Consider the following 15927-nt stretch of genomic DNA (forward strand, 5'->3'; position numbering starts at 1 on the left):
TCCTGATTGTCCCCAGAAAAAGGCAAAAATGACTTAAAATGGTTTTCAGGGGCCTTTCACCATTTAATGGCCATTTACTCCTCTAACCTCAGATCTTAGCCCTCCTCCCCACTTCCATTTTCAGTTCCACGAACTTGGCTTACTCTTTCCCCACTCTGGACATTTACCTACGTTGACTCTCAGCCTGATATTCTTCCCTTTCTCCCCTATTCCTTCATTGTCTTAATTTCTTCGCACCTTTCAGATGACAGCTTAGGTGACACTACCTCCAGGAAGCCTCCCCAACACCCCATCCAAGTTGGAGGTTGCTGATATGTGCTCTAGTAACATCCTGTATCTCCAGTATAGCAGTATTTATCCTGTATATGACTTGCTTATTTTCTTATATGTCTCCCTAGAAGACATGAAACTCATGAAGACGTGGGTTCTGATTTGTGCACCACTGCATTCCCAGAGCCTAATATAGTACTAGGTACATAATGGGTGTTCAATAAATACTAAATGAATTAATAAACAAATAAATACATTAAAGATAACCCATTGATACTTCTACGGGCTTAAGCCAGAGCCCCAGGCAAGTTATAATTTTCAGAGCCTAACCCATTAATATCTGACTCTGACCAACCTCAAGTAAATGTGCCGGCTTACCCTCCTCTCCCAAGCCATCCACCCACTCACCAGCCCAATTCCCTATGAGTTGCAGGCTTCTGAGCCATATATTCCCGTATCTTTTAATACATGTGATTGTGAGGTGTACACTCATACCCACATGTGTTAGGAGCACGGCATAGGCTTTTGCAGGTTTCTTGACCTGGATGTATTCATTCATGGGGTGTCCAGTGCAGTGCTACCCAGATGACCCTTCCTGATGAGGAGTCATTCACATCAATTGAAGACACAGATCTCTGGGTGAACAGCTATTACTCTGTGGCCAAAGCTGTGATTAGAGCCAAGGAGCACCTACATTTTGGGAGCTGAAGTCAAACTTGACAAGAACTCCTGGGCACTGGTGGAACATAGACCTGAGGCTGTAGATGTCTCCTGGTGCACACTTCCTATCTCTTTCTCCTCCAAGGCCAGGGCAGGCTCTCAGCTCTCCCTGCAGGGCCTGCTGTCAGCTGCCCTCAGGCACATAAGCTGACCCCAGAGGCCAAGCCCTCTACATTCAAGCGAGAGGTACCCCCAAATCACACTCTTGGTGGGTTTTTGTCCCTCCTCAGATGGTGATATAGATGATATACTGTTTTGAGATCAATTTTCACAGCATCTGGGGATTCTCTAGAACAGGGATGCTAATGGAAATGCCAAAAGCCATGTCACCAGCATGCCCAGAAATTGTGACCACTAACACCCTCCTTCTAGGAAAGCAAAAAGTGGGTTTAAGGGTTGAACAGACTTTTGTCAGATGTGAGTAGCTCTCAGTCCTGGCCAATGATCCTGGTTCTTGTGATTCTAGAGATGATCTGACAGTGGTGGATACAATGCCAGGTGTCCTTGCAAACAAAAGTGACAATGCAGGCACCCCCCAGGGATTTACCAGCTCCCGTACAAAGCATCCTTTGTCCTTGCCATATGCATTCAGGTTTCTGCCCAGGACTTTGCTCTCTCCTATACTTCCTGATTCCTGCATCTCTCAACCCCTAAAAATAAGAAGGACAAGCAGTCGTGTTTATTCCATCAACTTTAAGCTTCTTTCTTAACTTTTATTTTGGGGGTTGGGGGAGCTGTGACTTTCAGGTCAGTCCAAGAGGCTACTGAGAATTAGACAGCATGGATGATACTTTCTGTTCACTCAGGCTAGAGTTAATAGTGGGCTTGGAGTCTTCAGGCAAAAGTCATTGAGAGGAATGGATTGGAAGAACCTTCCACATGTCCCCATTTGAACCCCGGTGGAAGTTCTGTGAAGTTTTCAGCACCTCAAGGATCAGTGGGAAAGGCAAGAATGAAAGACCCTGTGATTCCAAAGACAATTTCCATCAAGTATGGGTCCACACCACCCCTCGCCCAAGACTCACTTGTTTCATCAGTGTATTCTCTGCAGGCGACACCACAGCCAAGCTGGACAGTCAGTGCATGGTCACAGACACTCTGTAACACGGGTTTCCTCTAGCCACATACCCATCCTGTATTCCTCCTTGGTTCCTCCATTCTCCAAAAGCTCCTGGGCCATACATTCCACTCATCCTATTGCCCTTTCCTTACTCTGCCTGAGTCATTCAGTTGCAGTTGTCTTCTGAAATGGCCTTTTAAGAGAAGACTGTCATTTCCTAGTAATACCAGCACAGTCAGAGAATGCTAAAGATTGCCTCACTCTGAGGGGCCTGGAGAATGAAACACTCAAGAAATGGCCCAGAGGACCATTCAAGATCTCAGATATGAATGGGAGAGAAACAGCCCCCAAATCACCCAACTCAGATACTCTGGCAGCCTGAGTCTTGGGTCATCAGAAGCATCTTACAGCGAGTGTTAAGTCAGGATGGCATGACAGGAGGGTGGAGTGGAGAAGGGGATGCGTGTGGAGTCCCTGCAACATTCTCTAACTCAAAAGCTTCCAGGCCTAAGGTGTCTTCAGCTCCCTCCACTGTCATTTGCTTAATATGCATTTAATTTTAAATTTTAAGACCTGGCAACTTATTTAATCTCCAAACAGGCAGGATCTGGCTTGATTCTCCAAAGGAGCTTATTCCCTGAAGGATGAAAGACCCCAGTGATCAGATTTAGGCAGGGCTGGATCAGCAGTCACACCCTGTTGGTACAGAAAGTCTGCCTCAGAACACAAGGACAAAGCGTTCATATTAATTAACATCTTCATAGAAAGAAAACTCTCTCGAGGGAGTATCTGTTTGATTATTCCTGTTTACTCAGTGACACTCCTGCTTGGCTCTTCCCTACGCTCATTCCTAAAAAGTCTGAATAGGTTCTGAAGGGAAAAGGAAATAGCACAGCCTTTGAATGGAGACTGCAGGGCATGAGGGGGGTGTGGGTGAGCTCTTCCATTGCAGTGTTGGCCACTATGCCAGAAAAGCCACCATGGGGCGCTGTGATGCTCACACATTTTCTACAACCTGCACCTGCCTGCATGTCTTCAACCCAGGAAACTGGGGAAGCTGTCTACCTTGAAAACTTTTATAACAGAAAGTCCTGCTTCAAAGCCACATTATCAGTGGAGTGTCCCAAGTACAGAAATAAAGGACCTGCACCACCCAAGACTCTATGTAGCTGCTGGGGTGCAGGTCCCCACCCTAGCTCACTCTGTCCTCAGGAGTATCCCTAAGTCATGTGTGGAACAGCTGATACGTTTACTTACATGTTACTTCATTAAAGTCGGGGTACGACTGCAAGGCAATGGGAAAAAATTAAAATGTTGCTAGAACTTTCCTCCATCTGTGTCTATCAAGTACCCACCAGCCCCTGTGCTAAGTGGGGTCTGGGGAGACACTGATGAATCAGACTGACACAGACCCTGCCCTGTTAGAGCTTCCTATCTACTGAAGGAGACATTAATCAAATGATTACAGTACTTATACAACTCTCAGGGTTGGAATTTAAAGTTGAGAAAGGGCTCCAAGGTAAAAATCTCCCTGTGCCGGCTCCTTACAACACAAACACTCATCCACTCTTCTGTGAGCCTCGGAGGCTAGAACATGACATATTTACACACACACACACACACACACACACACACGCATTGCTCACACACATGCGCATGCATCGCACACACACATCCCTGGCTCCAGCACCCACAGTGTGGACCTGAATGGCTGCTATTCAGGGCCAGGGGCCTGGGCTATGTCATTATAGAATAGCAGGCAAGCAGTTGCTCCCACTTCCTTGTACTGGAAGTCTGCTTCTGCCTGAGCTGATTTATTCCAAGGACCATCTGGGCCCAGAGAACAATGTGCTCTCCTATATGAATGACCAGCCTATTAGTCATACCCTCTTAACTCGACCCCTCCGTCCACTAATCTTCACACTTTCCTTCATTCCCTTTGACGGAGGCCAAGGACTGGCTCTCTTTTCTCACCTCTCTCTGAGCTGAAGAAGTTCGTCTGGGACAAAGAGCTCTGGCCTCATGCCTGTGGGTCCAGCAGTCAAACTGGGACAGGCTACGTGAAAAGGGACCCGCAGCATTCCCCCTCACTCTCCCAGTCCCGTGGCCCGGTTTAGACAGGGGGGTGAGCTCACCCTAACAGCATTCACCCCAGGCTTTCCAAGGCTTCCAGGTCCCAAGTCCGACAGACTGGAGAATTAGCTCAAGGAAACTCAGACCTAACCGCTCACCTTGAACTCACCCCACATCACTCTGCACGCTTCCCAGAACTTCTGCAAACAGGTATATAACGCCATCAAATCCCTACTCACATTTGTCTTAAATTATCCTCTGGCTGTTTAAAAGAGGTTCTTTTTTTCTTTCTTTCTTTCTTTTTGCTACAGCTCCTCTAGAGCAAGAAAGAAAAACGATCAACTTTTCTCTCCCTCACAGCCCAGGACATAGTTGGGCCCAGAGTCACAACTCGATTTTGCAGTAAGAATGACTGACCTCAACACAGAAACCCTAAATCTTCTAATTAGAATAAGGAGCCTAAGGTGCTTCCCATCCCACTGCCCAGAACCCCATCCAAAGACCACACATTTCTGGAATGAGAAAGAGCTAACCACCCGCTCACACGCCTAATCCAGCATCACACGCTTGCTCAGGGAATTCTTTTTAAATTTTAACTTGGATGCTATAGGATGCTGTTTATGCTCACGTCTGTGACCTGGAGTATTTTGTTGGTTTGTTGGTTGGTTTGAGATTTTTGTTTTGTTTTTGTATTTAACTAGAAAGGGTGATGAAAAAAGGGAATTCTGACCCATGGGGATGTAATAATCTCCAACTCTTCCTTCCCTACCCTGATTCACACATGATGACTCCCTGCTGCTGTCTCTTCCATTCTAATGAGGCAGAGATCAGTGAGTGCACCCACCATTCTGCCCCAGCCCCACTATACATACACATGCACGTACATGCATATATATGCCAGCACATGGGCACATGCAGACACACAGACACACAGACACACACACACACACACACACACACAGACACACACACACACACACACACACAGAAACACAGACACACACACACACACACACGGCTCTCACTTTACGCCTTGTGCTGAGACAGAATTGATGTGATGAGCGAAAGAGACAGGAAAAAACTCAAGCGGACGATTAGCTGGGTGAGGTTTATGGCAACGGGCAACAAACTCACTCATTTCATGTTTTGCAGAATATAAAAGCGCTGAAACATTTTAATTTTAAATTCTTATCATTGAATTTACTGCTTTCCTCTCGCAATGATTTGTGTTGCTTTTTAATTTTTACAGTCTCTACAGAAGCCAGATGCTACTGCCTAAGGACAAAATAATAAAAACCTACTGCAGTCATGAGTTACAGAACAAAAAAGAAACAAGCAGTTGACAGAAGTTAATATCTCAATTTAACAGTGCTGCTTTGCTAATGATCCTTTGATATGTGTTTATTTAGAAAGGTCTGATCTTGACCTTGAAGGCAAACTCAACCACGAAGTCTTTATGAGAAAAGAAAAAGACTTTATTTATAGATTGGCTTTACGTCAATCACTCCAGCAGCTGGTCCCAAAGTGCCAAGCCACTGGAGGAGGGTGTAGAGGGAAAGCGGCCACCCATCCCAAATGGAGTGCTCATTCCAGGATCAGTGTGGGAAAGGGAAAGTGGAAGAGGGGTTTCAGGAAATGTAAAACCCCAACGGGGCAGGACCCAGGGCCCTGTGCTCCCGTTCTTTAGAAGGAATCAGGGTGCATATATTCCCTCCAGATATTGCAACAGAACCAAACATGATGAACCTCAGGAAAGACACACACGTGCAAAGTGATGGTATGTGTGGCAATGGAACCAGCAAGAAGAGTTTGCCTGGGCTGGACTTCCAGGAGGGTCCGTGCAGCACAGCAGGTCCTGCTCTGGGAACTTTCCAAGAACAGCCTGGAGGACTGCCCATCCAATCTCCCTGGAAGCAGGAGGGTAGCTCTGCAATCCCTTAAGGCCCCACCAGTTCTGAGATTATTCTTCAGCCTGTCAACCTCTTCTCTCCTATTCCAGGGCCAGGGCCCTGCTCACAGGAGATCCCTGGGATTTGATAACGCCGGGAGCTGGGCTAGGAGAGCACTCCTCACCCTGGAGAGCCCATCTATCTTCAGGGATCCCCACGCCAGGCCATACCTTGAGAATCCTCCTCTGAGAAGCCCTCTGCACCTGAGGTCCCATGCTTCCTGCGTTTCTCACCTTCCAGGGAGCTTAAGGAGCCGGCTGGAGGAGGCCTTTCTCTGCTGAGCAGTGCCCTTTGCCCCAACTCGCATCCCCACCATGGTGTTCTGCCCTTACCCCATGACGCTTCATGTCCCGCCATCTGTCCAGGTGAACTTTAGTCTCACGGTCTCGGTGACCACCAAGAAGCCAGGAGGCCTCCAGCCTGGACTTCTCTTCTGAGCACAAAATCCATACACCCAGCTGCTCCCTAGATGTTCTGCAGACATCTTATATTCAAGCTGAATATCCAAACCTAAACCCACATCTTTGCCTCTTAAACCTGCTGGGCCTAGATCTCCATCTCAGCTGTCAGCACAAACATCCTCTTGGTCACTCAAACTAGATACCTGGACGTCACCCTGAAGGCCTCTATGCCCTTCTGCCTGACAATTGGGATTGGGATACCCCAATCCAGCTCCTTTTCTATCATGTAAGCATCCCTCATCAAGATAGCCACAAAAGTCTCCTAAACACAGCTCACCTCCCTCTAATCACACCTGCACAGCACCACCATGGGACCTATCCAAAATTTATCTGATCTCTTAACTTCCTTTTTAAAGGCTTCCAAGAACTCCTTGTCATCTATGGATAAAATCTAGGCTCCTGAACACAGCCTAACAAGGTTCTGTGGCCTGGGCCTGCCTATGCCTCCATCTGCATCTGCCACCTTCTGTCTCAGCTGGGCTGCTCAGTCCACAGCATCGCTGTTTCTTTCTTTTTTTATTTTTTGACACAGAGTCTTGCTCTGTCACCCAGGCTGGAGTGCAGTGGCATGATCTCAGCTCACTGCCACCTCCACCTCCCGTGTTCAAGTGATTCTCCTGGCTCAACCTCCCAAGTAGCTGGGACTACGGGTGTGTGACACCACGCCCAGCCAATTTTTGTATTTTTAGTAGAGACGGGGTTTCACCATGTTGGCAAGGATGGTCTCCATCTCTTGACCTCGTGATCTGCCCACCTCAGCCTCCCAAAGTGCTGGGACTACAGGCGTGGGCCACCGTGTCTGGCGTCACAGCAGCTCTGTTTCCAAACACATATAGTTCCATCTCTTCTCTCCCTTTATCCTGGCTACTTTCTACTTCTTTAAAACCATGTGGTGTCTTCTTCTCTAGAAGCCTTATCTGTCCCCTGAGTATCTGCTGAGCACCCTTCCTCTGGGCTCCCACAGTATCCTGTGTATAAATATCTCCCATTGCTGCACTCAGCATTCTGTATCATAATTGCCTGTTTATGTGTCTGTCTTCCTCACAACTCTGAATTCCTTGAATCAAGAGACCGGGTTTAGTCATCTTTCTATTCCCAGCATTTAAGCACATAGTAGATATGCAATAAATGTTGAATGAATGAGTGGCAAGCTGTCTTCGTTCTTCTGAAAATAACAGGGAATGGGGGATCTTTTAGTGACATGCCAACTCAGTGAGAACAGGGGTGAGAGGAGGTGACTTCTTATTTCCATTTCCAGTCTCTGTAAGTCAAGAGAAATGTGTATGTACTGTCAGCTGCCTTTGGTGTGATGAGTCTAGGCTGATAGCACTGTTTTCTCAGAATGTTCCTCTGGGCCCCAAACCAGCTGGGTGTGCATTCCCCTGCAAAAGGTTAGCAGTGTCCGAATGCTGGGCTGCTGCAGCAGTCCTTTCCTCTGTCCTAGTCACCCAGCCTCCTTCTGACCAAAAATAGGGGCCAGGTCAGAGCCCCTGTTGACTGCAACAGCAATCATCAGCCTGGTAATGGTGAGACAAGGCAGGACACGGCCCACCAGCCAATCTGAGGACAAGGCCAGCAGACGCAAGACTCAGATCATGGGTGAAAAATGCCCCAGTCCACCTACAGCTCTGCTAGGAAGTAATCACCACCCAGATCAGGGACGCTTCTGCATTTGTCCCCACCCACCCAATAGACTAAAGCTGCAGCCTTTACAGGTGCCTGTGTGTGGAAGGGAGAGGGGACCCTGGGAAGAGAGGGCGGGAGAGCTCGTATCTGTCCTCTTCACAGCTCAACAGTCCCAAGGAAGGGTTTGCTGGAAGCTGGAGGGCCTGTTCTCACTCAAGATAAGCAGGAGAGGTGGTAACAAATGGAAACCACAGCCTTATCTTGGCCTTCCTTCACCAACGCTCCCACACCCCCCACCACCGTCTGCTCTGTTCAAGAGCTTCCCTCCTCCAAAAGTCCTTCCATTTCTGGGATGTCTCCCCGAGTGGCCTACTGGCCTGCGAGTCCAGGCTCCTGCCCCAGACTATTACAGATGGGCGCAGCCCACCTTTCTCAAGCAACCATCAGAGAACGCCTGAATTTTGTAGCCAACGTGTACTTATGAGATCTGTAATCACAAAATGATTCAAATTATACTTTCAAAACACATAAAAATGACCAAAACTATAAAAAGAAAAGGGCACGTATATATGTGCCCACTCACAACTGACGCAGCTCTAGAGATGGACGGTTATCAGTCTCTCTTAGGAACATCCTTGCAACTCAGGAAGTTCTCACAAATGTCCAACTTAATGCGGCTGCTGTGGCTTTAAAGCTCTTTGCCTCTCATTGTAAGGTAAAGATAAAAGGAGTCTTTCTCTTAACTTCTCTTTTCTTCCCTAGCACACCAGGCAACTTCTAGGTAGAAGCAATACGCCGCACCAGACATCTAAATGAGATGCCATATCTTTCCCCACCCCTTTTTGGAAAGAGCCAATGAGATGTGAGGTCTTGGTCATCCTGGACTGGCAGGCAAGGTAACCCATCTCAGTGCTCCAGAATGAAGAGCCTGAGCTTGATCCTCAATGAGAAGAGGTAGCAGAAAAGAGAACACGTGAATCTCTGGGCTACTCAAGAGGGACAAGAAGGGCAACTTCTAAAACAAGTTATTTTACAGCAGGCAGCCAGTGTAGGTCCAGACTGAGTTATGTGTCCTTTGTGTTGAACAACTACTAGTTATCAGGTAAGTCATAAAGGAACATTCGTAAAATTAGATTCACCACTTGTTTTTTATAGCACTCATTAAGGGACATAAAAGACAATTCTTTTTAGCATTTTGGTGCTGAATTATAAATTCAATTAACTGGACACAGTTAACCTCATAGATCCAGAAATCCTTATATCAAAGAAGCAACTCCCAACTATAAACAGGAAAAAAAAAAAAAGAGGATAAGCTCCTCTCTCTGGCATTCCTAATCCCCCCGCCCTAACTGAGCAGTCTCTCTGCCATCATCACTCACCTCTGCTTTTCCCCTTCACTCTTGCCTTTTTCTCTGCTTTAGGAAAAAAAGTAATTTCAAAATCAGGAAACACACACACACACACACACACACACACAAAGCCACAGCCTGGACAACATGGCAAAACCCCATCTCTACTAAAAATACAAAAATTAGTCAGGTGTGGTGGTGTGTACCTGTAGTCCTAGCTACTTGGGAGGCTGATGTATGAGAATTGCTTCAACCCAGGAGGTGGAGATTGCAGTGAGCCAAAATTGCACCACTGCACTCCAGCCTGGGCAACAGAGCGAGGCCCTGTCTCAAAAAAAAAAAAAAAAAAAAAAAAAACCAACAAAAACAAACAAACAAACAAAAAACAAAACACCAACACCCCTGAAGACTTTGAATCCTTCAGCAAGATACAGAATCTCTCTTCAGCCTCAGTTTACTCCAGGGATAGTAATAGCCATGGGGCTGCTGTGAGAGTTGAATACAACATAAATAATAAGCCTAGCTAAGTACCTGGCAAGTATGCCATAAAAAGTTACTAATATCATTTTCAAAAAAGTTCACAAATAACTATCACAGTTATTTTAATTTTTTTATTGTACTTTAAATTCTGGAGTACATGTGCAGATCATGTAGGGTTGTTGCATAGGTACACACATGGCAATGTGGTTTGCTGCCTCCATTCCCCTGTCACTACATCTGGCATTTCTCCCCATGTTATCCCTCCCGGACCTCCCCACCCCCACACTGTCCCTCCCTTGCCCCCCCTCAACAGACCCCAGTATGTGATGCTCCCCTCCTCGTGCCATGTGTTCTCATTGTTCGACACCCGCCTATGAGTGAGAACATGTGGTGTTTGATTTTCCATTCTTGTGTCAGTTTCCTGAGAATGATGGTTTCCAGATTCATCCATGTCCCTACAAAGGACACAAACTCATCATTTTTTATGACTACATAGTATTCCACGGAGTATATGTGCCATATTTTCCTTGTCCAGTATATCATCGATGGGCGTTTGGGTTGGTTCCAGGTCTTTGCTATTGTAAACAGTGCCACTATGAACATACGTGTGCATATGTCTTTATAATAGAATGATTTATAATCCTTTGGGTATATACCCAGTAACTGGATTGCTGGGTCAAATGGAATTTCTATTTCTAGGTCCTTGAGGAAGGGCCACACTGTCTTCCACAATGGTTGAACTAATTTACACTCCCACCAACAGTGTAAAAGTGTTCCTATTTCTCCATATCCTCTCCAGCATCTGTTGTCTCCAGATTTTTTTAATGATCACCATTCTAACTGGCGTGAGATGGTATCTCAATGTGATTTTGATTTGCACTTCTCTAATAATCAGTGATGATGAGCATTTTTTTCATATGCTTGTTGACCTCATATATGTCTTCTTTTTAAAAATGTCTGTTCATATACTTCGCCCACTTTTGGATGGGTTTGTTCTTTTCTTGTAAATCTGTTTTAGTTCTTTGTAGATTCTGGATATTAGCACTGTGCCAGATGGGTAGATTTCAAAATTTTTTCCTATTCTGTTGGTTGCCAGTTCATTCTAATGATTGTTTCTTTTGCTGTACAGAATCTCTGGAGTTTAATTAAGTCCCATTTGTCTATTTTGACTTTTATTACCAATGCTTTTGGTGTTTTGGTCATGAAGTTCTTGCCTATGCCTATGTCCTGAATGGTTTCGCCCAGGTTTTCTTCTAGGGTTTTTATGGTGTTAGGTCTTATGTTTAAGTCTTTACTCCATCTGGAGTTAATTTTAGTGTAAGGTGTCAGGAAGGGGTCCAGTTTCTGCTTTCTGCATACTGCTAGCCAGTTTTCCCAACACAATTTATTAAACAGGGAATCCTTTCCCCATTGTTTGTTTTTGTCAGGTTTGTCAAAGATCAGATGATTATAGATGTGTGACATTGCCTCCAGGGCCTCTGTTCTGTTCCATTGGTTTATATCTCTGTTTTGGTACCAGTACCATGCTGTTTTGATTACTGTAGCCTTGTAGTATAGTTTGAAATCAGGTAGCGTGATGCCTCTGGCTTTGTTCTTTTTGCTTAGGGTTGTCTTGGCTATGCAGACTCTCTTTTGGTTCCATATGAAGTTTACGGTGGTTTTTTCCAGTTCTATGAAGAAGGTCATAGCTTGATGGGGATAGCGTTGAATCTATAAATTACTTTGGGCAGTATGGCCATTTTCACAATATTGATTCTTCCTAACCATGAGCATGGAATGTTTCTCCATCTGTTTGTGTCCTCTCTTATTTCCTTGAGCAGTGGTTTGTAGTTCTGCTTCAAGAGGTCCTTTACATCCTTTGTTAGTTTTATCCCTAGGTATTTTACTCTCTTAGTGGCAGTTGTGAATGGGAGTTTGCTCTAATTTGGCTCTCTAGTCTGTTATTGGTGTATAGAAATGCTTGTGATTTCTGCACATTGATTTCATATTCTGAGACTTTGCTGAAGTTGCTTACCAGTTTAAGGAGATTTTGGGCTGAGATGACAGGGTCTTCTAAATATACAATCATGTCATCTGCAAATAGAGACAATTTGACTTCCTCTTTTCCTAACTGAATACCCTTTATTTTTTTTTTCTTGCCTAATTGCTCTGGCTAGAACCTCCAGTACTATATTGAATAGGAGTGGTGGGAGAGGGCATCCTTGTCTAGTGCCGGGTTTCAACGGGAATGCTTCCAGTTTTTGCCCATTCAGTGTGATATTGGCTATAGGTGTGTCATAAATAGCTTTTATTATTTTGAGATACAGTCCTTTGATATCTAGTTTATTGAGGGTTTTTAGCATAAAGCCTGTTGAATTTTGTCGAAGGCCTCTGCATCTATTGAGCAAATCATGTGGTTTTGTCTTTGGTTCTGTTTATGTGGTAGATTACATTCATAGGCTTGCGTATGTTGAAACAGCCTTGCATCCCTGGAATGAAGCCTACTTGATCATGATTATCACAGTTATTAATATCATTTTCAAAAACTTCAAGTCCCTTCTCCCCTACTAAATCTTTCCCGGTAATTTAATCAGCACTTATTGAACGTATAATCTGTACCAGGCCCTAAGTTAGGTCTGAGGGATGGAAAGATGTAAGGCACTGTCCCCTTACTATGGGGATCCAGACATGAGACTAAATACTGTGTCCTCGTTAATATAATCCTTCTCTAAAGTCCTCTCCACACACGACCCAGGTTGGCATCTGATTACACAGTGACCTTTTGCTGGTCTCTGGTTGATTTATATACGTCTATATACAGTGTCTGCCCAGCAGATTTATGTCAGAATAGCAGGAAAAGACAAAACAAAACGTGAGCACTGGCATCAGGAAGCTCTGGGTTCTAGCCCAGCTCTACAACTTAAAGAGGCGGAGCAGCAAGTAGTTCAAGTGTGAACTCTGCAGGCATTCACGATGGATCAAAGCCCACTCCACCACTTACTACTGCTGTGTGACTTGAGGCAAGTTACCTAACTCCTCTGTGCCTGTTTCATCTTAAACCAGAATAACAGCAATACCTATCTCTCAGGGATTTTATGTGGATTCAAGGAGATGATGTGTTTAACATGTCTAGTACAACTTAGCTTAAAGCAAATTATACCCCAGAGAAGGCCACCTGTGTCTAGCCTTCTCTGCGGTGGTCCTATCTGGATCCAAGAATGTTCATCTTGGAAAGTTAATATAAGGACCAAATAAAATAGTGTGATGTAGGCACTGGCACAGTGTGTGGCACTCAGTGACTTCAGTGAGAATCCAATCACTGCCAGGGTCTCCTCTCATGAGCAAGAAGCAGGTCTTGCTTCAGACCTTCTTCACAGTGGTGCCCCATCAGTCCAAATGAGCATTCACTAATTTAATTTGAATGGGGATGGAGGGAATGGAAAGAAATGAGGATTTCTAAAGCTGTTCTTTGGAAGACAATTCTTTGTATTGCATTTATTAAATGAGGAGGTGGTGGGATGGGGCAGACAAATAAAAGGATACAGGAAACATGAGTTTTATGTGTCTCCTACAAACACCTATCTCTCAGCAAATGATGTCTCTGCCTGGGTGTCCACCTTGATTCAATGAACTGAGAGTGATGGGCAGAGCATCTCACCAAGGCCTCATGTCACCGAAAGCCTGGGTGAGAGTTAAGAGGGTCGGTGTTTCCCTGCAGCAGCCGGGCCATGGTGGAGCAGCACAGGAGACTGAGGTGTCCTGGCCAGTTGCTGCTCTGGATGGCCCCCTGTGAGCACACAGGGGATTGGGGGAAAGGGGAACAGACAGTCAAGCTTCCATGGACGGGACACTCCTGAGCTACAGAAGGAAGAAACAAAGTCGGCTGTTCGGGACGCCCAGACCATCCAGTAATGAAGGTTTAGGGTGGGGTGCTGGCATTCTCTACCAGGCAGAGGACACAGAGCCTTCCTCTGCAGATATTTAGGAAAGAGACACACAGCAATTCCTCTGGCACATGTGAGCACAGACTTCCTGCTCTGTGGCAGGCGAGGGGGGAGGAGGGATAAGCCAGGTGGTCCCTCGGGGACCCTTCTAGCCTAAAGAATTTAAGAGTGGTTCCCAAGTCCCAAACATCCAGGACTGAACGATGGCAATGACAGCATGACGTTTATCTTCACTGGGCATCCAAAGCAGCTTTGGGAAGCAACTGACATGCTAAAAGGAACACTGGGAAATACAGAGAATCAGAGTCCAGCGCCTGACTGCAACCATGTAGCTGTGTGACTCTATAGCAAAGTTTTTTAACCTGACAAGGCTCAGTTTCTTCATCTATAACAGGAGAAAACTGGAGCAGAGAATCCCAAAGTCCCTTTCTAAATTTGTATGGCTATGTTTAAGGAGAAGGATGACCTCTTCTCTTCCTGCTTTCCCAAGCAGGGTCCACACCACACAGGAGTGGACAAGAACTCCAGGAAACTTTGAAAATGCCTGGGGGAGGGGGAGAGACACAACAAAACCCCTTACTTACTTACTTTCTTTCTTTCAAAGTCACTCCCAGCTTCTTGGGACACAAAAGTATCTGTTAAGGTAAGTTAAACCTTCTCAAGATGAATTTTCCTGCTACTTTTAATTAAAAGTTCTTTAGAATTTAAAGAACACTATTCAGAAAAGCCTGAAAAAAAAAAATTCATTGACACTCCCCCCCTCCCCCTCCCCCTTTTCCCAAGGAAAAGAAAAAGCTGTTTTGTGCACAGCTCGCCTGGTCCACACTGTACAAAAGGAGGTGGGCTGGCGGCAAGACACATGAGATGACCCTTTGACCCTGGACCGCTGACAAGTCCTCAATGGCATAAATACCAGATAATCAATCACATGCCAGGAGGGCGAGTCCCCCTGCCCTCGCCCCAGCATTGGGGTTTATGAGAGATACACTGTAAATAGACACTGGCTTCTTAAAAGAGGCCCCCCTCAGCATTCCAGGGACTGGCCATAATCCCAAACCCGGCCTGGCCAGCTCCTTGACCATCTCGTTTTACAGCTTTCAGCGCGAGCTTATAAAGCGCTCTGCCCTCCCCATCCCCTGCTGCAAGCTGGCCTTCCTGGTATGAAATGAAGTCAAGCTCCACAAAGTGAATGCGCACGGGGACTCTGAAAATCACTGCAAAGACAGCGGGGGCAGAGAACAAGTAGGAAATGGGGCAGGTCGCCAATAAGACCCCAATGCAGGAGGGCGGAAGGGAGCCAACCTGGACCTGGGGACATGACGAAGAATCAATAAGGGTGATATTGATGACAGTGGTAACAATTGCAGTGACAGTAGTTAGTATTGGCTCAACACTTAGTAAGCACCAAGCTCTATGGTAAGCACTTCATGTGTATCCTGTTGTCTAGTCTCAAAAATATCTCTAGGAGGTGGGCACTACTATTGCTGTGCCCATTTTACAGATAAGAAGCTGGTGGGGGGGGCTCAGAGTTCAAATAATTTCTCCAAGGTCACAGTTACAGTTAATGACAGGGAGGATGAGATTTAAACCCATGGAGATGGCTCAGGTCTAGATATGCCACCAGGTCTATGGACTTCTGCCTGGAAGGAGAAGGTAGAAATCAATCTCTATTTTTAGGTCACTCACGTGGCTCATGCCTGTAATCCCAGCACTTTAGGAGACCGAGAGGGGTGAATCAACTGAGGTCAGGCATTCGAGACCAGCCTGGCCAACATGGTGAAACTCCCATCTCTACTAAAAATACAAAAATTAGCTGAGTGTGGTGATGTACACCTATAATCTCAGCTACTTGGGATGCTGAGGCAGGAGAATCACTCAAACCCAGGAAGCAGAGGTTGTAGTGAGCTCAGATCATCACTCCAGCCTGGTTAATAGAGCAAGACTCCATCTCCCCCCAAAAAATATTATATTTATTTGTACACACACACACACACACACACACACACACACACACAC

The 15927-nt window shown here is 45.8% G+C and overlaps 1 protein-coding gene and 1 long non-coding RNA gene across 5 annotated transcripts in view; one reads left to right on the forward strand and one right to left on the reverse strand.

Annotated features, from left to right (window-relative positions):
- ZBTB16 (zinc finger and BTB domain containing 16) overlaps positions 1 to 15927 on the reverse strand; it is a 199985-nt gene that overhangs the window by 31723 nt on the left and 152335 nt on the right. The gene's annotated exons all lie outside the window — the stretch shown is intronic.
- The window catches only part of LOC116556265, a 19466-nt gene continuing 3959 nt past the window's right edge, over positions 421 to 15927 (forward strand). The window contains exons 1-2 of the long non-coding RNA XR_004270915.1: positions 421 to 434; positions 11925 to 11927. This is a non-coding gene — a long non-coding RNA (uncharacterized LOC116556265). The remainder of the gene's footprint in view (positions 435 to 11924; positions 11928 to 15927) is intronic.

This window comes from Sapajus apella, unplaced genomic scaffold (assembly GCF_009761245.1).
Source record: "Sapajus apella isolate SASKATOON/1434 unplaced genomic scaffold, GSC_monkey_1.0 scaffold16, whole genome shotgun sequence".
In the NCBI taxonomy this organism is placed as follows: Eukaryota; Metazoa; Chordata; class Mammalia; order Primates; family Cebidae; genus Sapajus; species Sapajus apella.